This window comes from Nymphaea colorata, chromosome 3, assembly GCF_008831285.2.
Source record: "Nymphaea colorata isolate Beijing-Zhang1983 chromosome 3, ASM883128v2, whole genome shotgun sequence".
NCBI lineage: Eukaryota > Viridiplantae > Streptophyta > Magnoliopsida > Nymphaeales > Nymphaeaceae > Nymphaea > Nymphaea colorata.
This window is the reverse complement of record NC_045140.1, coordinates 28,494,344-28,513,532: the sequence shown is the minus strand read 5'-3', so window position 1 is coordinate 28,513,532 and position 19,189 is coordinate 28,494,344.

The window sequence follows — 19,189 nt, the reverse complement described above, 5'->3', positions numbered from 1 at the left end:
AGTCCTGGTAGGGTCTTGTCCGTGGCCGACCTAAGTCTGAAACCAACGGCCGTGCCTACCCCCACGATCACCTTGGACCAACCAGAAGACTTCCTAGACAAATTAAAACAAAGACACTACCCAGTCGGACAGGACCCCGACTTAGAAAATCCCGGATAGGTAGCGGAATACAAGAGAGGCTATACCCAAATCCAAGCAAAACCTACTACACAAATCTAAGAGATGCGAGGCTAATACAAGCGGAAGCGATACATTTGTTAAAAATCACTCAAACTCACTCAAGCAAACCATGCAAACCACGCCTAAACGCACAAACCACACCCACCCGTAGGAGGCTAGTGCTGGCACGAGGTCGTGTCCTTGGCGCAGTGCCGCGGAGGTCCCTCTATGCACAACTACGACCTCACGGTCGGGCTGAAAGCAAAATGCAGAAATAAATGCTACCTCCCGCGTGTCTAAAGAGAGGAGTAGAGTGTACCGGCCAAGGCTAGCTTGGCTAAGCAGTCAAAAGCCTCGAGGTGAGATTCCACACTCGAGGACTACCAGCAACACGAAAGAAGAGGGCTGGTGCAGAGCTGAACTCCAAAAGAAGAGGCCGTGAGTGAAGTCAAGCCGTTCCAAGAGACGCGTGAAGTAGGATCACCCCGCCGGAATCGCCTAGGAGCACTTCAACGCCTTGCTGGATGTCTGGGGGACCTTCTGGAATCCACGCCGGAGAGTCGCCGGAAAAAGAGCAGAGGTGGCCGGAGGTGGCCGGAGGTCGCCGGAATATGCTGGATCAAGGCCCGCCGGTTCCAAAGACTTCAAGGATGCGGCTAGCAATGCCGCGGTCTTCCTTGGCGCTAAGGTTGAAACCAACTAGGCGCGGGACTTGGACTGAGTGGGTTCGGACCAGGTGGGACCAGGTGGGCCCGGGCTAGGTTTGGCCAGCGAGCTAGGTCATAGGTAGAGTAGGCTAGGTAGGTCCTACGGTCAAAATCTTCGGTTGACCGGGTGTGGGGAAGGGACTCAAATGAGGGTTCCTACAAAGTAGCTAGGGTGGGTTTGAGTGGCTCGGTTTAGGGTAGATGAGAAAATGGAAATGGAAAGGCAAGTGGTAACTTGGTAAGTTCGGGTGAGCTCGGGGTAATTGGGTAGGGTAGAGTTGGCTAAGAATATGGAGAATATTCCATGATAGGATTGTCCTCCAAGATTCTAGGCTAGGTGGCGTTCTAGAAGGGCTATCTCCCTAATACGTAGGAGAGAGGCTAGGGATCTTGGTGAGGTGTATAGGTGAGGTGGCGATTTGGCTGATGAGGTGTGTGGCTGGGCAATATCCTAGCTAAAATGGAGGAGGAGGTGGCAGTCAACAAGGTGATCAGCCACCTACGAAGTAGGAGAAGATCTCTCAAAAGAGAACTCGCCCCTTCCAAATGTGATCCACTAGCTACAAGCTAGGGATGTGGAGGATTTCACTCCAAGGTTCTCTCCCAAGTGCTCCCGATCATGCCACGTGTACAGATATGTGGTGGAGATGGCGAAGGGCCCAAGTCAAGCAATCACTTACCGATTTGGGTGAGACAAATGCGAAATCCCCAAATGTGACGACGCAAGAGTGCTTTCCCCAAATGTGGCCGGATTTTCCCCAATTGAGGCCGGAATCTCCCAAATGCACACACGAATAACTCGAACACTTGCAGCCCGGGATGGAGTGATGCCGGAATCAATGCAGCAGTGGCCGGAATTAGACAATTCCGGCCAATTTCCAGAACTGGCCGCGCCTAGTCCTCTTGCCGATTCTCTCTTTCTTTTACTTTAATTTTTCATTTGGGCGTCTTTCTTTTTCTTTTCTTTTCTTTCTGATTTTTCTCGCCCTTCTTTTCTGTTGTTTTCTTTCTGATTTCGACCAGCAAGAGGGAGGACAAGGCAGTGGCTAAATCTGAACTTTCTTGGCTCAAAGAAACTAAAACAATCGAATGAAACTCATAGAATTAAACGACAATAACTAGCTGGAGGTGCGTGACTCGTAAAATCGAGTTTAAGGACGATTTCCACCGTGGGAAAGGCTAGCTTGCTGGCTGTGATTCCAGCAAGAACTCCCCTTGGCCGAACTCTCCCCTAAACTCTCTTAACGCCGTTGCACGCCCCTACAATCGAGTTATGGACGCTTACCTCTAAGAGCCCAAATCTGGAGTGGATACTTCACCCTTCTAGTCGCCTAGAGGATGAAGTCTTCCCAGTACGAAGAGGCCTCTAACCTTCACGGGTGGAGACGTGGAGGCTGCACCGCTACCGTTGATGAAGACGTGGGGAACAAATCCATGGGAAGAAGCACCTTGCGCCGGACGCTTGGAAGCTCTTCATTTGGCTAACCCTTCGGTTGAGTGATTAGGGAAGAATAGAAGAAGAAATCAAGGCTAAGAGAGAAGAATACCGTCGGGTATAGCTGCTGTTGCTTGAGGAATTTCAGCAAGTTGCATCGAAAATTCCCCAATGTAAGACGGAGGAAGAAGAACGTGGCTTGGAGAGGAGACGCGCGTGAGAGGGAGAGAACTCGAGTAGAGGAGAAGAGAGAGAGTCGATTCACACAAATGACTTCTATTCTCGAATTTTGCATACAGATCCAAAAGAATTCTAAATATTTATAATACTGAATTAAAAAGCGGATCTAAACAATTGATCCAACCCAAAATCAAAATCCAAAACGGAATTGACTACCAAAGCAAATGCGCACTCTAAAATCAAAGAAAACGCAAGCAAACTCGAACTCGAGACTTAGTGTCTCGTCCCTAACTCGTCCTCTCCTTAGCCCGCACGCTGTGGGCCTTGGTTCAGACCAGAAATTCGCCTAGGCTCGCCCTAGGCTGACCCTAAGTGCATGAGTATAGCGAAGACCTAGGTTGGACTAGACCGGACTCGGACTTGACCCCTTTCGCCTTGGTCCTCAAGAGCCTCGCTTAGAGCCGTTGCCTCTCCTCCCGCTCCTCCCTCGGCATCGATTCTAAGCTGAATATGTTCAGTTTGTAAGGTCTGCACCTGATGCACTACGCCTCCCTTTTGACTCAGCCTTGAGTCATCTTGGCCTTGTAGGGCCTTAATCGCATGAAGGGCGGTTTTGCCCCGCGCCCTTTGGCTGCTCTCAGCGACATCTGTGGCTACCCTAGGCCACTCTGCAGGTTGACCCGTATCAGATCCACCCTCCTGAGATGGAGCTTGTCCCCAAGCTCCTGTAGGGAATTGGAATTTTACCTTGTCAAACAACTCCCAGGAGGTACCACCATCGATTCCTTCCCATTCAATCAAAACCTCGTGGCGGGCTCTACCATCTCTAGTGACCCATCGGTGCTTTAGGATTCGATATGGGCGTTGGCTAACATCTGGTAATGGTTCCTCTTGCTCTGGTACTGGCCCATGATGCGGCTTCAACCGAGAGACATGGAATACTGGATGGACAAGGGCTGTAGGGGGCAAAGCTATGCGATAGGCTGCCTTACCAATTTTCTGAAGAACTCGAAACGGCCCATAGTATCTTGGCAGAAGCTTCGAATAGGGCTGTCCTAGCAACGATTTCTGCTTCATGGGCAGCCTCTTTAACCATACCATGTCGCCTACCTCAAATTCTCTGTCTCTACGCCCCTTATCATGCGCCTTTTTCATTCTAGCCTGGGCCCTCTGGATGTTTCTTTTTAGCGTGGCTAGAATGTCATCCCTGTTTCTCAAGGCAACATCGACCTCATCTTCTCTTGCGGTGTCTACCTCATACCTCGGGACATAACTCGGCGGGCAACCATACAGGGCTTCATAGGGAGTCATGCCGGTTCCTGAATGGAGGCTGGTGTTATAGGACCACTCAGCCCAAGATAAATATTTGACCCAGGTGTTGGGTCTCTCTCCGGCGTAACACCTCAGATAGGTCTCCAGTGTCCTGTTGACTACTTCGCTCTGCCCATCTGTTTGAGGATGATGGGCGGTGCTAAAGTTGATCACTGTACCCGCCATTCTCATATACTCCCTCCAAAAAGCACTGAGGAAGATCGAGTCCCGATCGCAGACAATGGTCTTGGGCATACCATGCAGCTTTCCAACGTGATCTTGGTAAACATTAGCAACCATTGGTCCATGGTAGTTTCTGGGTAGGGCCACAAAATGGCTGTACTTGGTTAAGCGATCCACCACGACCAACACCGCCTCTTTCCCTTCAGCTCGGGGCATTGCATCAATGAAGTCCATTGATACATCTTCCCATGGCTTATCCGGTATGGGCAAAGGGTTCAAGTGCCCTGGAGGCTTGATGGCCTCATATTTTTCACGTTGGCAGGTAGGGCAGGCTTTCACGTAATCCCTCACGTCTGCTTTCATTCCCTCCCACCAAAACTGTGCCTTAATGCGCCCCATAGTTTTAGCCACGCCTTCGTGACCAGCAATGCTCGAGTCATGAAAATGTTTGAGTAGCTCAACCTTGAGAGGCGAGTTCTTTGGTACCAAGGCTCGTCGCTTCTTGCAGAGTATTTCTCCTCTTAACGAATAGTGGGGAATAGACTCTGGATTCTGGCGTATGGACTGCTTGAGGAGCCTAAGTGTTAGATCCTGATCTTGCTCCTGAGTTAGTCTATCCCAAAGGTCGGTCTCAATCACAGAAAGAGTTTTTAAGTGCTCTGGCATGCGTGACAAGGAGTCTGCAGCAGAGTTTTCGGTTCCCTTCTTGTACTCTATCGTGAAATCGTAGCCAAGGAGTTTGGCTAACCATCTCTGCTGGATAGGAGTCGAGACGCGTTGCTTTACCATGTACCTCAAACTGCTGTGGTCCGTTCTCACCACAAATCTTCGCCCAATCAGATAGGGCCTCCACTTGTCTACTGCTAAGACTATTGCCAAAAGCTCCTTTTCATAGGTGGAAAAGGGTTTGGCCCGCTCCGTGAGGGCTTTCGACATAAACGCAATTGGGTGGCCCTCTTGGCTCAGAACTGCACCGACGCCTACGTCACTAGCATCTGTCTCAATTATGAAATCCTTAGAGAAATCAGGGAGAGCAAGTACTGGGGCACTCATCATAGCGGCCTTCAGTTTGACAAAGGCCTCTCTTGCTTTCTCAGTCCATGTAAACTCCCCCTTTTTCAACATGTGCGTCAAGGGAGAAGCGATCAAACCATAGCCTTTGATAAATCTGCGATAGTACCCCGTGAGGCCTAAAAATCCCCGCATGCCTCGAGGGTCCTTCGGCAAGGGCCATTGCTCCATGGCCTGGAGTTTTTCAGGGTCGGCTCTGACCCCCTCATGTGATACGATGTGACCCAAATACCCGATAGAAGTCTGCCCAAAGCTGCACTTGGACATTTTCGCGAATAGGGTATTCTCCCTTAATATTCTCAACACTGTGCGAAGGTGCTCGACATGCTGTTCAATACTCTGGCTGTACACAAGAATGTCATCGAAGAAGACTAACACGAAGTCACGCAGGAACTGACGAAACACGTCATTCATACATCGTTGGAATGTTGCGGGCGCGTTCGTAAGTCCAAACGGCATGACCAAAAACTCATAATGGCCGTCATGGGTACGAAATGCCGTCTTTGTAATGTCTTCCTCATACATTCGAATTTGGTGGTACCCTGACCGGAGATCCAACTTGGAAAAGATGCGAGCTCCAGATAGTTCATCCAAGAGTTCATCAATAACAGGAATTGGATGCCTATCCTTGACAGTAGCTTCGTTCAAGGCCCTGTAATCCACACAGAATCTCCATGTGTTGTCCTTTTTCTTGACGAGAAGGACTGGCGACGAAAAGGGACTAGAACTTGGCCGAATAATATTACTTTCTCGCATTTCTTTGACCAATCGCTCAATTTCTGATTTTTGAGCGTACCCATAGCGGTACGGGCGCACGTTAACCGGCTCTGTGCCGTTGGTCAATACTATCCTGTGGTCATATGATCGAGGTGGAGGAAGTCCTTTAGGTTCCTCGAATATATCCTTGAACTCCTCCAACACTTTCTGAATCTGCTCGGGTACTTTCTCTTCTGATCCCTCTTGAGCGACAACTTCCTCTGCCACTGAAACTAACCAAGCCGCTGGTCTCTGGACTGCTATAGCCTTTAGCGCTGCCTTGGGTGCCAAACTAGGATCGACTGCCCTTAGCACTACTTCCTCTCCTCCACCCTCTTTAGGTAGGCACATCTCCATGGTAGAGAAGTCCCACCAAATTCGCCCTAAGGTCTTGAGCCATTTGACTCCAAGAATGATATCTACGCTGGGTAGAGGGACAACTAGCAAGTCGACTGTATAAGGAATCTTCTGAAGCACGAGCTCTACGTTTGCACACTTGCGAGTGCAAGGGAGACACTCACCATTGGCCACCAGTACTTTAAGAGTTGGGTGCTCTTCGATGGTACAATTCAATTCCTGAGCGAGGTGGTCACCCACGAAATTGTGAGTAGCCCCCGAATCCAAAAGAACAAGAACATTTCTCTTTCCAATTTGCCCTATAACTCTCATAGCATCTGGTCGGTTAGGGTCTGTCATGGTATGACAAGCGCCCTCAAGGGGTGGCCTTTCCTGCTCTTGAGGCTCTTCTCGGGCCTCCAATTCCTCTATTTCTTCGATCATAGGGGATTGATCTTCTTCATCGTCGGCGTCATCATCCAAAACCGTGTAGACTCGAATGTGCTTGCACTTGTGCGTAGGGTCCCACTTTTCTTTACACCAGAAACACTGCTTGTTCTTGATTAACTCTTCTCTTTCTTCCCGAGTTAGTACAGGAGGCGCTCGACCCTTGAAAGCGGGTTTAGGTTCTTCTTTACGCGGAGGGGCTGGAAGGAGTTTTTGCGGTTGAGGGATCTCCCTCACACGGACTGTTCCGGGGTTTCTCCATTGTCGGTACAAGGCTTGTTTCTTTCTTTGCCTATCCTCGATGGAACGTGCTTTGGCAAAGCACTTCCGCAACTCCGTGTTGGGCTCAGCCCGTATGTCTATCTGAATTTCCTCCTTCAATCCTCCAACAAATGCGGCAATGAGGGACTTGGGCGTCCAATCAACCATGCTTGCTAAATTCTCAAACTTGGCTTGGTATTCTTGAACTGATGCGGTTTGTCTTAGATTACGCAACTCGATGTCGTAATCTACATAGGAAGACTCACCAAATCTGAGCATGAGAGCTTCTTTGAACTCTCCCCACGTATTGACTGGCTCCTTGAGCTTGAGCCAACGATACCATCTCCTAGCTTCGCCATCGAAGTGTAGAATGGACGTTTGAAGCCATTCCTCATCAGGAATCATCTGACATGTGAAGTACTCCTCCACTTGAAAAATCCAATCTAAGGGTTCCTTGCCATTGAATCTAGGGAAGTCAATGCGAACCATAGGAATCCTTGGTTGGTTTCTTGGCGCTGCCTGACGCTCTCTATACGGCTCCCAAGAAGGTGGTTCACGGTCTCCTCTATCACCCCATCTACGATCTGAATTAATATTCTCCCACTGTGTGCCTCCAAATCTGGACCTATACTGGCTGGATTGGGGTCCATAAGGCTCTCGGTTCTCCCAATCAGGCGAGGAGTTATGATGCCCACCGTGATAGTTGTTGAGGTTGGTGGGCTGTGCTTGGAAACCTCCATTATTGCTGTTATTCCCCCGGGTGGTGGTCTACTAGGGCCGGCTTGCGAATGGAAGGGATTAGGACCGACGTTGGGCGGTCCATTGAGTATGCCCTTGCCCTTATCAACGTGGGGCTGTGGGGGATCCGGGTTGTTTCTCCTAAGGGCCTCTTGATTGGCCGTCATGACTCTCATCATCTCCTTGATCTCATCTAACTCGTTGAGCTTAGAAAGTTGTTTCTTGTAGTCGCTCATCTCGTGGCGGATTTTCAAAACCTCATTTTCGATGTGAACCATTCTTTCCACCGCGTATACCTCCATCTCAGTAGATGGCTGTTCCTCATTGGCTGAGGTCTCCGCCTCAACATCTGGTGCCTCGGGCACGACTTGCTTCTTCTTAACCATTGCGATGGTTAAGTCCAAAAAAAAAATCAGAAATCCAAACGTCTAAAAGAATCACACGACTAGTTGAAAACCACTGACTCTGACACTGACAAGAATTCCAGCTGTATTCTGCCCTGTATAAAATCCGAAATGCCGATACTGTACTTGCTTGCTGCTGCTCCAAGGAGGCTCTGATACCAAATTGGTAGGGTCTTGTCCGTGGCCGACCTAAGTCTGAAACCAACGGCCGTGCCTACCCCCACGATCACCTTGGACCAACCAGAAGACTTCCTAGACAAATTAAAACAAAGACACTACCCAGTCGGACAGGACCCCGACTTAGAAAATCCCGGATAGGTAGCGGAATACAAGAGAGGCTATACCCAAATCCAAGCAAAACCTACTACACAAATCTAAGAGATGCGAGGCTAATACAAGCGGAAGCGATACATTTGTTAAAAATCACTCAAACTCACTCAAGCAAACCATGCAAACCACGCCTAAACGCACAAACCACACCCACCCGTAGGAGGCTAGTGCTGGCACGAGGTCGTGTCCTTGGCGCAGTGCCGCGGAGGTCCCTCTATGCACAACTACGACCTCACGGTCGGGCTGAAAGCAAAATGCAGAAATAAATGCTACCTCCCGCGTGTCTAAAGAGAGGAGTAGAGTGTACCGGCCAAGGCTAGCTTGGCTAAGCAGTCAAAAGCCTCGAGGTGAGATTCCACACTCGAGGACTACCAGCAACACGAAAGAAGAGGGCTGGTGCAGAGCTGAACTCCAAAAGAAGAGGCCGTGAGTGAAGTCAAGCCGTTCCAAGAGACGCGTGAAGTAGGATCACCCCGCCGGAATCGCCTAGGAGCACTTCAACGCCTTGCTGGATATCTGGGGGACCTTCTGGAATCCACGCCGGAGAGTCGCCGGAAAAAGAGCAGAGGTGGCCGGAGGTGGCCGGAGGTCGCCGGAATATGCTGGATCAAGGCCCGCCGGTTCCAAAGACTTCAAGGATGCGGCTAGCAATGCCGCGGTCTTCCTTGGCGCTAAGGTTGAAACCAACTAGGCGCGGGACTTGGACTGAGTGGGTTCGGACCAGGTGGGACCAGGTGGGACCAGGTGGGCCCGGGCTAGGTTTGGCCAGCGAGCTAGGTCATAGGTAGAGTAGGCTAGGTAGGTCCTACGGTCAAAATCTTCGGTTGACCGGGTGTGGGGAAGGGACTCAAATGAGGGTTCCTACAAAGTAGCTAGGGTGGGTTTGAGTGGCTCGGTTTAGGGTAGATGAGAAAATGGAAATGGAAAGGCAAGTGGTAACTTGGTAAGTTCGGGTGAGCTCGGGGTAATTGGGTAGGGTAGAGTTGGCTAAGAATATGGAGAATATTCCATGATAGGATTGTCCTCCAAGATTCTAGGCTAGGTGGCGTTCTAGAAGGGCTATCTCCCTAATACGTAGGAGAGAGGCTAGGGATCTTGGTGAGGTGTATAGGTGAGGTGGCGATTTGGCTGATGAGGTGTGTGGCTGGGCAATATCCTAGCTAAAATGGAGGAGGAGGTGGCAGTCAACAAGGTGATCAGCCACCTACGAAGTAGGAGAAGATCTCTCAAAAGAGAACTCGCCCCTTCCAAATGTGATCCACTAGCTACAAGCTAGGGATGTGGAGGATTTCACTCCAAGGTTCTCTCCCAAGTGCTCCCGATCATGCCACGTGTACAGATATGTGGTGGAGATGGCGAAGGGCCCAAGTCAAGCAATCACTTACCGATTTGGGTGAGACAAATGCGAAATCCCCAAATGTGACGACGCAAGAGTGCTTTCCCCAAATGTGGCCGGATTTTCCCCAATTGAGGCCGGAATCTCCCAAATGCACACACGAATAACTCGAACACTTGCAGCCCGGGATGGAGTGATGCCGGAATCAATGCAGCAGTGGCCGGAATTAGACAATTCCGGCCAATTTCCAGAACTGGCCGCGCCTAGTCCTCTTGCCGATTCTCTCTTTCTTTTACTTTAATTTTTCATTTGGGCGTCTTTCTTTTTCTTTTCTTTTCTTTCTGATTTTTCTCGCCCTTCTTTTCTGTTGTTTTCTTTCTGATTTCGACCAGCAAGAGGGAGGACAAGGCAGTGGCTAAATCTGAACTTTCTTGGCTCAAAGAAACTAAAACAATCGAATGAAACTCATAGAATTAAACGACAATAACTAGCTGGAGGTGCGTGACTCGTAAAATCGAGTTTAAGGACGATTTCCACCGTGGGAAAGGCTAGCTTGCTGGCTGTGATTCCAGCAAGAACTCCCCTTGGCCGAACTCTCCCCTAAACTCTCTTAACGCCGTTGCACGCCCCTACAATCGAGTTATGGACGCTTACCTCTAAGAGCCCAAATCTGGAGTGGATACTTCACCCTTCTAGTCGCCTAGAGGATGAAGTCTTCCCAGTACGAAGAGGCCTCTAACCTTCACGGGTGGAGACGTGGAGGCTGCACCGCTACCGTTGATGAAGACGTGGGGAACAAATCCATGGGAAGAAGCACCTTGCGCCGGACGCTTGGAAGCTCTTCATTTGGCTAACCCTTCGGTTGAGTGATTAGGGAAGAATAGAAGAAGAAATCAAGGCTAAGAGAGAAGAATACCGTCGGGTATAGCTGCTGTTGCTTGAGGAATTTCAGCAAGTTGCATCGAAAATTCCCCAATGTAAGACGGAGGAAGAAGAACGTGGCTTGGAGAGGAGACGCGCGTGAGAGGGAGAGAACTCGAGTAGAGGAGAAGAGAGAGAGTCGATTCACACAAATGACTTCTATTCTCGAATTTTGCATACAGATCCAAAAGAATTCTAAATATTTATAATACTGAATTAAAAAGCGGATCTAAACAATTGATCCAACCCAAAATCAAAATCCAAAACGGAATTGACTACCAAAGCAAATGCGCACTCTAAAATCAAAGAAAACGCAAGCAAACTCGAACTCGAGACTTAGTGTCTCGTCCCTAACTCGTCCTCTCCTTAGCCCGCACGCTGTGGGCCTTGGTTCAGACCAGAAATTCGCCTAGGCTCGCCCTAGGCTGACCCTAAGTGCATGAGTATAGCGAAGACCTAGGTTGGACTAGACCGGACTCGGACTTGACCCCTTTCGCCTTGGTCCTCAAGAGCCTCGCTTAGAGCCGTTGCCTCTCCTCCCGCTCCTCCCTCGGCATCGATTCTAAGCTGAATATGTTCAGTTTGTAAGGTCTGCACCTGATGCACTACGCCTCCCTTTTGACTCAGCCTTGAGTCATCTTGGCCTTGTAGGGCCTTAATCGCATGAAGGGCGGTTTTGCCCCGCGCCCTTTGGCTGCTCTCAGCGACATCTGTGGCTACCCTAGGCCACTCTGCAGGTTGACCCGTATCAAGTCCCTCCTGTGCCCGGTCTTCCGCTGCTCGCGGACAGCGTCGGGAACAGTAGGGATACAGAAAGCGAATTCGCTTGATACTTCAAAAATATTTAATATTTATGGTAGACCAAGTGATTTTCGCGTTGGCCCTTTTTATGGGGGAGCCATCGCCCAAATCACCTATAGGTTAACCACCAGCTCGGATCGACGGACTTGACACCCTTCGACCTTGCTGCCGTCCCTCGTGTGCTGTTAGGACCCCGAAACCCGGCCGAGCTAGAACAGTCGAACCTAGTTCCGAATCCTAAATCCAAGATCTCCTGGTAGGGTCTTGTCCGTGGCCGACCTAAGTCTGAAACCAACGGCCGTGCCTACCCCCACGATCACCTTGGACCAACCAGAAGACTTCCTAGACAAATTAAAACAAAGACACTACCCAGTCGGACAGGACCCCGACTTAGAAAATCCCGGATAGGTAGCGGAATACAAGAGAGGCTATACCCAAATCCAAGCAAAACCTACTACACAAATCTAAGAGATGCGAGGCTAATACAAGCGGAAGCGATACATTTGTTAAAAATCACTCAAACTCACTCAAGCAAACCATGCAAACCACGCCTAAACGCACAAACCACACCCACCCGTAGGAGGCTAGTGCTGGCACGAGGTCGTGTCCTTGGCGCAGTGCCGCGGAGGTCCCTCTATGCACAACTACGACCTCACGGTCGGGCTGAAAGCAAAATGCAGAAATAAATGCTACCTCCCGCGTGTCTAAAGAGAGGAGTAGAGTGTACCGGCCAAGGCTAGCTTGGCTAAGCAGTCAAAAGCCTCGAGGTGAGATTCCACACTCGAGGACTACCAGCAACACGAAAGAAGAGGGCTGGTGCAGAGCTGAACTCCAAAAGAAGAGGCCGTGAGTGAAGTCAAGCCGTTCCAAGAGACGCGTGAAGTAGGATCACCCCGCCGGAATCGCCTAGGAGCACTTCAACGCCTTGCTGGATGTCTGGGGGACCTTCTGGAATCCACGCCGGAGAGTCGCCGGAAAAAGAGCAGAGGTGGCCGGAGGTGGCCGGAGGTCGCCGGAATATGCTGGATCAAGGCCCGCCGGTTCCAAAGACTTCAAGGATGCGGCTAGCAATGCCGCGGTCTTCCTTGGCGCTAAGGTTGAAACCAACTAGGCGCGGGACTTGGACTGAGTGGGTTCGGACCAGGTGGGACCAGGTGGGACCAGGTGGGCCCGGGCTAGGTTTGGCCAGCGAGCTATGTCATAGGTAGAGTAGGCTAGGTAGGTCCTACGGTCAAAATCTTCGGTTGACCGGGTGTGGGGAAGGGACTCAAATGAGGGTTCCTACAAAGTAGCTAGGGTGGGTTTGAGTGGCTCGGTTTAGGGTAGATGAGAAAATGGAAATGGAAAGGCAAGTGGTAACTTGGTAAGTTCGGGTGAGCTCGGGGTAATTGGGTAGGGTAGAGTTGGCTAAGAATATGGAGAATATTCCATGATAGGATTGTCCTCCAAGATTCTAGGCTAGGTGGCGTTCTAGAAGGGCTATCTCCCTAATACGTAGGAGAGAGGCTAGGGATCTTGGTGAGGTGTATAGGTGAGGTGGCGATTTGGCTGATGAGGTGTGTGGCTGGGCAATATCCTAGCTAAAATGGAGGAGGAGGTGGCAGTCAACAAGGTGATCAGCCACCTACGAAGTAGGAGAAGATCTCTCAAAAGAGAACTCGCCCCTTCCAAATGTGATCCACTAGCTACAAGCTAGGGATGTGGAGGATTTCACTCCAAGGTTCTCTCCCAAGTGCTCCCGATCATGCCACGTGTACAGATATGTGGTGGAGATGGCGAAGGGCCCAAGTCAAGCAATCACTTACCGATTTGGGTGAGACAAATGCGAAATCCCCAAATGTGACGACGCAAGAGTGCTTTCCCCAAATGTGGCCGGATTTTCCCCAATTGAGGCCGGAATCTCCCAAATGCACACACGAATAACTCGAACACTTGCAGCCCGGGATGGAGTGATGCCGGAATCAATGCAGCAGTGGCCGGAATTAGACAATTCCGGCCAATTTCCAGAACTGGCCGCGCCTAGTCCTCTTGCCGATTCTCTCTTTCTTTTACTTTAATTTTTCATTTGGGCGTCTTTCTTTTTCTTTTCTTTTCTTTCTGATTTTTCTCGCCCTTCTTTTCTGTTGTTTTCTTTCTGATTTCGACCAGCAAGAGGGAGGACAAGGCAGTGGCTAAATCTGAACTTTCTTGGCTCAAAGAAACTAAAACAATCGAATGAAACTCATAGAATTAAACGACAATAACTAGCTGGAGGTGCGTGACTCGTAAAATCGAGTTTAAGGACGATTTCCACCGTGGGAAAGGCTAGCTTGCTGGCTGTGATTCCAGCAAGAACTCCCCTTGGCCGAACTCTCCCCTAAACTCTCTTAACGCCGTTGCACGCCCCTACAATCGAGTTATGGACGCTTACCTCTAAGAGCCCAAATCTGGAGTGGATACTTCACCCTTCTAGTCGCCTAGAGGATGAAGTCTTCCCAGTACGAAGAGGCCTCTAACCTTCACGGGTGGAGACGTGGAGGCTGCACCGCTACCGTTGATGAAGACGTGGGGAACAAATCCATGGGAAGAAGCACCTTGCGCCGGACGCTTGGAAGCTCTTCATTTGGCTAACCCTTCGGTTGAGTGATTAGGGAAGAATAGAAGAAGAAATCAAGGCTAAGAGAGAAGAATACCGTCGGGTATAGCTGCTGTTGCTTGAGGAATTTCAGCAAGTTGCATCGAAAATTCCCCAATGTAAGACGGAGGAAGAAGAACGTGGCTTGGAGAGGAGACGCGCGTGAGAGGGAGAGAACTCGAGTAGAGGAGAAGAGAGAGAGTCGATTCACACAAATGACTTCTATTCTCGAATTTTGCATACAGATCCAAAAGAATTCTAAATATTTATAATACTGAATTAAAAAGCGGATCTAAACAATTGATCCAACCCAAAATCAAAATCCAAAACGGAATTGACTACCAAAGCAAATGCGCACTCTAAAATCAAAGAAAACGCAAGCAAACTCGAACTCGAGACTTAGTGTCTCGTCCCTAACTCGTCCTCTCCTTAGCCCGCACGCTGTGGGCCTTGGTTCAGACCAGAAATTCGCCTAGGCTCGCCCTAGGCTGACCCTAAGTGCATGAGTATAGCGAAGACCTAGGTTGGACTAGACCGGACTCGGACTTGACCCCTTTCGCCTTGGTCCTCAAGAGCCTCGCTTAGAGCCGTTGCCTCTCCTCCCGCTCCTCCCTCGGCATCGATTCTAAGCTGAATATGTTCAGTTTGTAAGGTCTGCACCTGATGCACTACGCCTCCCTTTTGACTCAGCCTTGAGTCATCTTGGCCTTGTAGGGCCTTAATCGCATGAAGGGCGGTTTTGCCCCGCGCCCTTTGGCTGCTCTCAGCGACATCTGTGGCTACCCTAGGCCACTCTGCAGGTTGACCCGTATCAGATCCACCCTCCTGAGATGGAGCTTGTCCCCAAGCTCCTGTAGGGAATTGGAATTTTACCTTGTCAAACAACTCCCAGGAGGTACCACCATCGATTCCTTCCCATTCAATCAAAACCTCGTGGCGGGCTCTACCATCTCTAGTGACCCATCGGTGCTTTAGGATTCGATATGGGCGTTGGCTAACATCTGGTAATGGTTCCTCTTGCTCTGGTACTGGCCCATGATGCGGCTTCAACCGAGAGACATGGAATACTGGATGGACAAGGGCTGTAGGGGGCAAAGCTATGCGATAGGCTGCCTTACCAATTTTCTGAAGAACTCGAAACGGCCCATAGTATCTTGGCAGAAGCTTCGAATAGGGCTGTCCTAGCAACGATTTCTGCTTCATGGGCAGCCTCTTTAACCATACCATGTCGCCTACCTCAAATTCTCTGTCTCTACGCCCCTTATCATGCGCCTTTTTCATTCTAGCCTGGGCCCTCTGGATGTTTCTTTTTAGCGTGGCTAGAATGTCATCCCTGTTTCTCAAGGCAACATCGACCTCATCTTCTCTTGCGGTGTCTACCTCATACCTCGGGACATAACTCGGCGGGCAACCATACAGGGCTTCATAGGGAGTCATGCCGGTTCCTGAATGGAGGCTGGTGTTATAGGACCACTCAGCCCAAGATAAATATTTGACCCAGGTGTTGGGTCTCTCTCCGGCGTAACACCTCAGATAGGTCTCCAGTGTCCTGTTGACTACTTCGCTCTGCCCATCTGTTTGAGGATGATGGGCGGTGCTAAAGTTGATCACTGTACCCGCCATTCTCATATACTCCCTCCAAAAAGCACTGAGGAAGATCGAGTCCCGATCGCAGACAATGGTCTTGGGCATACCATGCAGCTTTCCAACGTGATCTTGGTAAACATTAGCAACCATTGGTCCATGGTAGTTTCTGGGTAGGGCCACAAAATGGCTGTACTTGGTTAAGCGATCCACCACGACCAACACCGCCTCTTTCCCTTCAGCTCGGGGCATTGCATCAATGAAGTCCATTGATACATCTTCCCATGGCTTATCCGGTATGGGCAAAGGGTTCAAGTGCCCTGGAGGCTTGATGGCCTCATATTTTTCACGTTGGCAGGTAGGGCAGGCTTTCACGTAATCCCTCACGTCTGCTTTCATTCCCTCCCACCAAAACTGTGCCTTAATGCGCCCCATAGTTTTAGCCACGCCTTCGTGACCAGCAATGCTCGAGTCATGAAAATGTTTGAGTAGCTCAACCTTGAGAGGCGAGTTCTTTGGTACCAAGGCTCGTCGCTTCTTGCAGAGTATTTCTCCTCTTAACGAATAGTGGGGAATAGACTCTGGATTCTGGCGTATGGACTGCTTGAGGAGCCTAAGTGTTAGATCCTGATCTTGCTCCTGAGTTAGTCTATCCCAAAGGTCGGTCTCAATCACAGAAAGAGTTTTTAAGTGCTCTGGCATGCGTGACAAGGAGTCTGCAGCAGAGTTTTCGGTTCCCTTCTTGTACTCTATCGTGAAATCGTAGCCAAGGAGTTTGGCTAACCATCTCTGCTGGATAGGAGTCGAGACGCGTTGCTTTACCATGTACCTCAAACTGCTGTGGTCCGTTCTCACCACAAATCTTCGCCCAATCAGATAGGGCCTCCACTTGTCTACTGCTAAGACTATTGCCAAAAGCTCCTTTTCATAGGTGGAAAAGGGTTTGGCCCGCTCCGTGAGGGCTTTCGACATAAACGCAATTGGGTGGCCCTCTTGGCTCAGAACTGCACCGACGCCTACGTCACTAGCATCTGTCTCAATTATGAAATCCTTAGAGAAATCAGGGAGAGCAAGTACTGGGGCACTCATCATAGCGGCCTTCAGTTTGACAAAGGCCTCTCTTGCTTTCTCAGTCCATGTAAACTCCCCCTTTTTCAACATGTGCGTCAAGGGAGAAGCGATCAAACCATAGCCTTTGATAAATCTGCGATAGTACCCCGTGAGGCCTAAAAATCCCCGCATGCCTCGAGGGTCCTTCGGCAAGGGCCATTGCTCCATGGCCTGGAGTTTTTCAGGGTCGGCTCTGACCCCCTCATGTGATACGATGTGACCCAAATACCCGATAGAAGTCTGCCCAAAGCTGCACTTGGACATTTTCGCGAATAGGGTATTCTCCCTTAATATTCTCAACACTGTGCGAAGGTGCTCGACATGCTGTTCAATACTCTGGCTGTACACAAGAATGTCATCGAAGAAGACTAACACGAAGTCACGCAGGAACTGACGAAACACGTCATTCATACATCGTTGGAATGTTGCGGGCGCGTTCGTAAGTCCAAACGGCATGACCAAAAACTCATAATGGCCGTCATGGGTACGAAATGCCGTCTTTGTAATGTCTTCCTCATACATTCGAATTTGGTGGTACCCTGACCGGAGATCCAACTTGGAAAAGATGCGAGCTCCAGATAGTTCATCCAAGAGTTCATCAATAACAGGAATTGGATGCCTATCCTTGACAGTAGCTTCGTTCAAGGCCCTGTAATCCACACAGAATCTCCATGTGTTGTCCTTTTTCTTGACGAGAAGGACTGGCGACGAAAAGGGACTAGAACTTGGCCGAATAATATTACTTTCTCGCATTTCTTTGACCAATCGCTCAATTTCTGATTTTTGAGCGTACCCATAGCGGTACGGGCGCACGTTAACCGGCTCTGTGCCGTTGGTCAATACTATCCTGTGGTCATATGATCGAGGTGGAGGAAGTCCTTTAGGTTCCTCGAATATATCCTTGAACTCCTCCAACACTTTCTGAATCTGCTCGGGTACTTTCTCTTCTGATCCCTCTTGAGCGACAACTTCCTCTGCCACTGAAACTAACCAAGCCGCTGGTCTCTGGACTGCTATAGCCTTTAGCGCTGCCTTGGGTGCCAAACTAGGATCGACTGCCCTTAGCACTACTTCCTCTCCTCCACCCTCTTTAGGTAGGCACATCTCCATGGTAGAGAAGTCCCACCAAATTCGCCCTAAGGTCTTGAGCCATTTGACTCCAAGAATGATATCTACGCTGGGTAGAGGGACAACTAGCAAGTCGACTGTATAAGGAATCTTCTGAAGCACGAGCTCTACGTTTGCACACTTGCGAGTGCAAGGGAGACACTCACCATTGGCCACCAGTACTTTAAGAGTTGGGTGCTCTTCGATGGTACAATTCAATTCCTGAGCGAGGTGGTCACCCACGAAATTGTGAGTAGCCCCCGAATCCAAAAGAACAAGAACATTTCTCTTTCCAATTTGCCCTATAACTCTCATAGCATCTGGTCGGTTAGGGTCTGTCATGGTATGACAAGCGCCCTCAAGGGGTGGCCTTTCCTGCTCTTGAGGCTCTTCTCGGGCCTCCAATTCCTCTATTTCTTCGATCATAGGGGATTGATCTTCTTCATCGTCGGCGTCATCATCCAAAACCGTGTAGACTCGAATGTGCTTGCACTTGTGCGTAGGGTCCCACTTTTCTTTACACCAGAAACACTGCTTGTTCTTGATTAACTCTTCTCTTTCTTCCCGAGTTAGTACAGGAGGCGCTCGACCCTTGAAAGCGGGTTTAGGTTCTTCTTTACGCGGAGGGGCTGGAAGGAGTTTTTGCGGTTGAGGGATCTCCCTCACACGGACTGTTCCGGGGTTTCTCCATTGTCGGTACAAGGCTTGTTTCTTTCTTTGCCTATCCTCGATGGAACGTGCTTTGGCAAAGCACTTCCGCAACTCCGTGTTGGGCTCAGCCCGTATGTCTATCTGAATTTCCTCCTTCAATCCTCCAACAAATGCGGCAATGAGGGACTTGGGCGTCCAATCAACCATGCTTGCTAAATTCTCAAACTTGGCTTGGTATTCTTGAACTGATGCGGTTTGTCTTAGATTACGCAACTCGATGTCGTAATCTACATAGGAAGACTCACCAAATCTGAGCATGAGAGCTTCTTTGAACTCTCCCCACGTATTGACTGGCTCCTTGAGCTTGAGCCAACGATACCATCTCCTAGCTTCGCCATCGAAGTGTAGAATGGACGTTTGAAGCCATTCCTCATCAGGAATCATCTGACATGTGAAGTACTCCTCCACTTGAAAAATCCAATCTAAGGGTTCCTTGCCATTGAATCTAGGGAAGTCAATGCGAACCATAGGAATCCTTGGTTGGTTTCTTGGCGCTGCCTGACGCTCTCTATACGGCTCCCAAGAAGGTGGTTCACGGTCTCCTCTATCACCCCATCTACGATCTGAATTAATATTCTCCCACTGTGTGCCTCCAAATCTGGACCTATACTGGCTGGATTGGGGTCCATAAGGCTCTCGGTTCTCCCAATCAGGCGAGGAGTTATGATGCCCACCGTGATAGTTGTT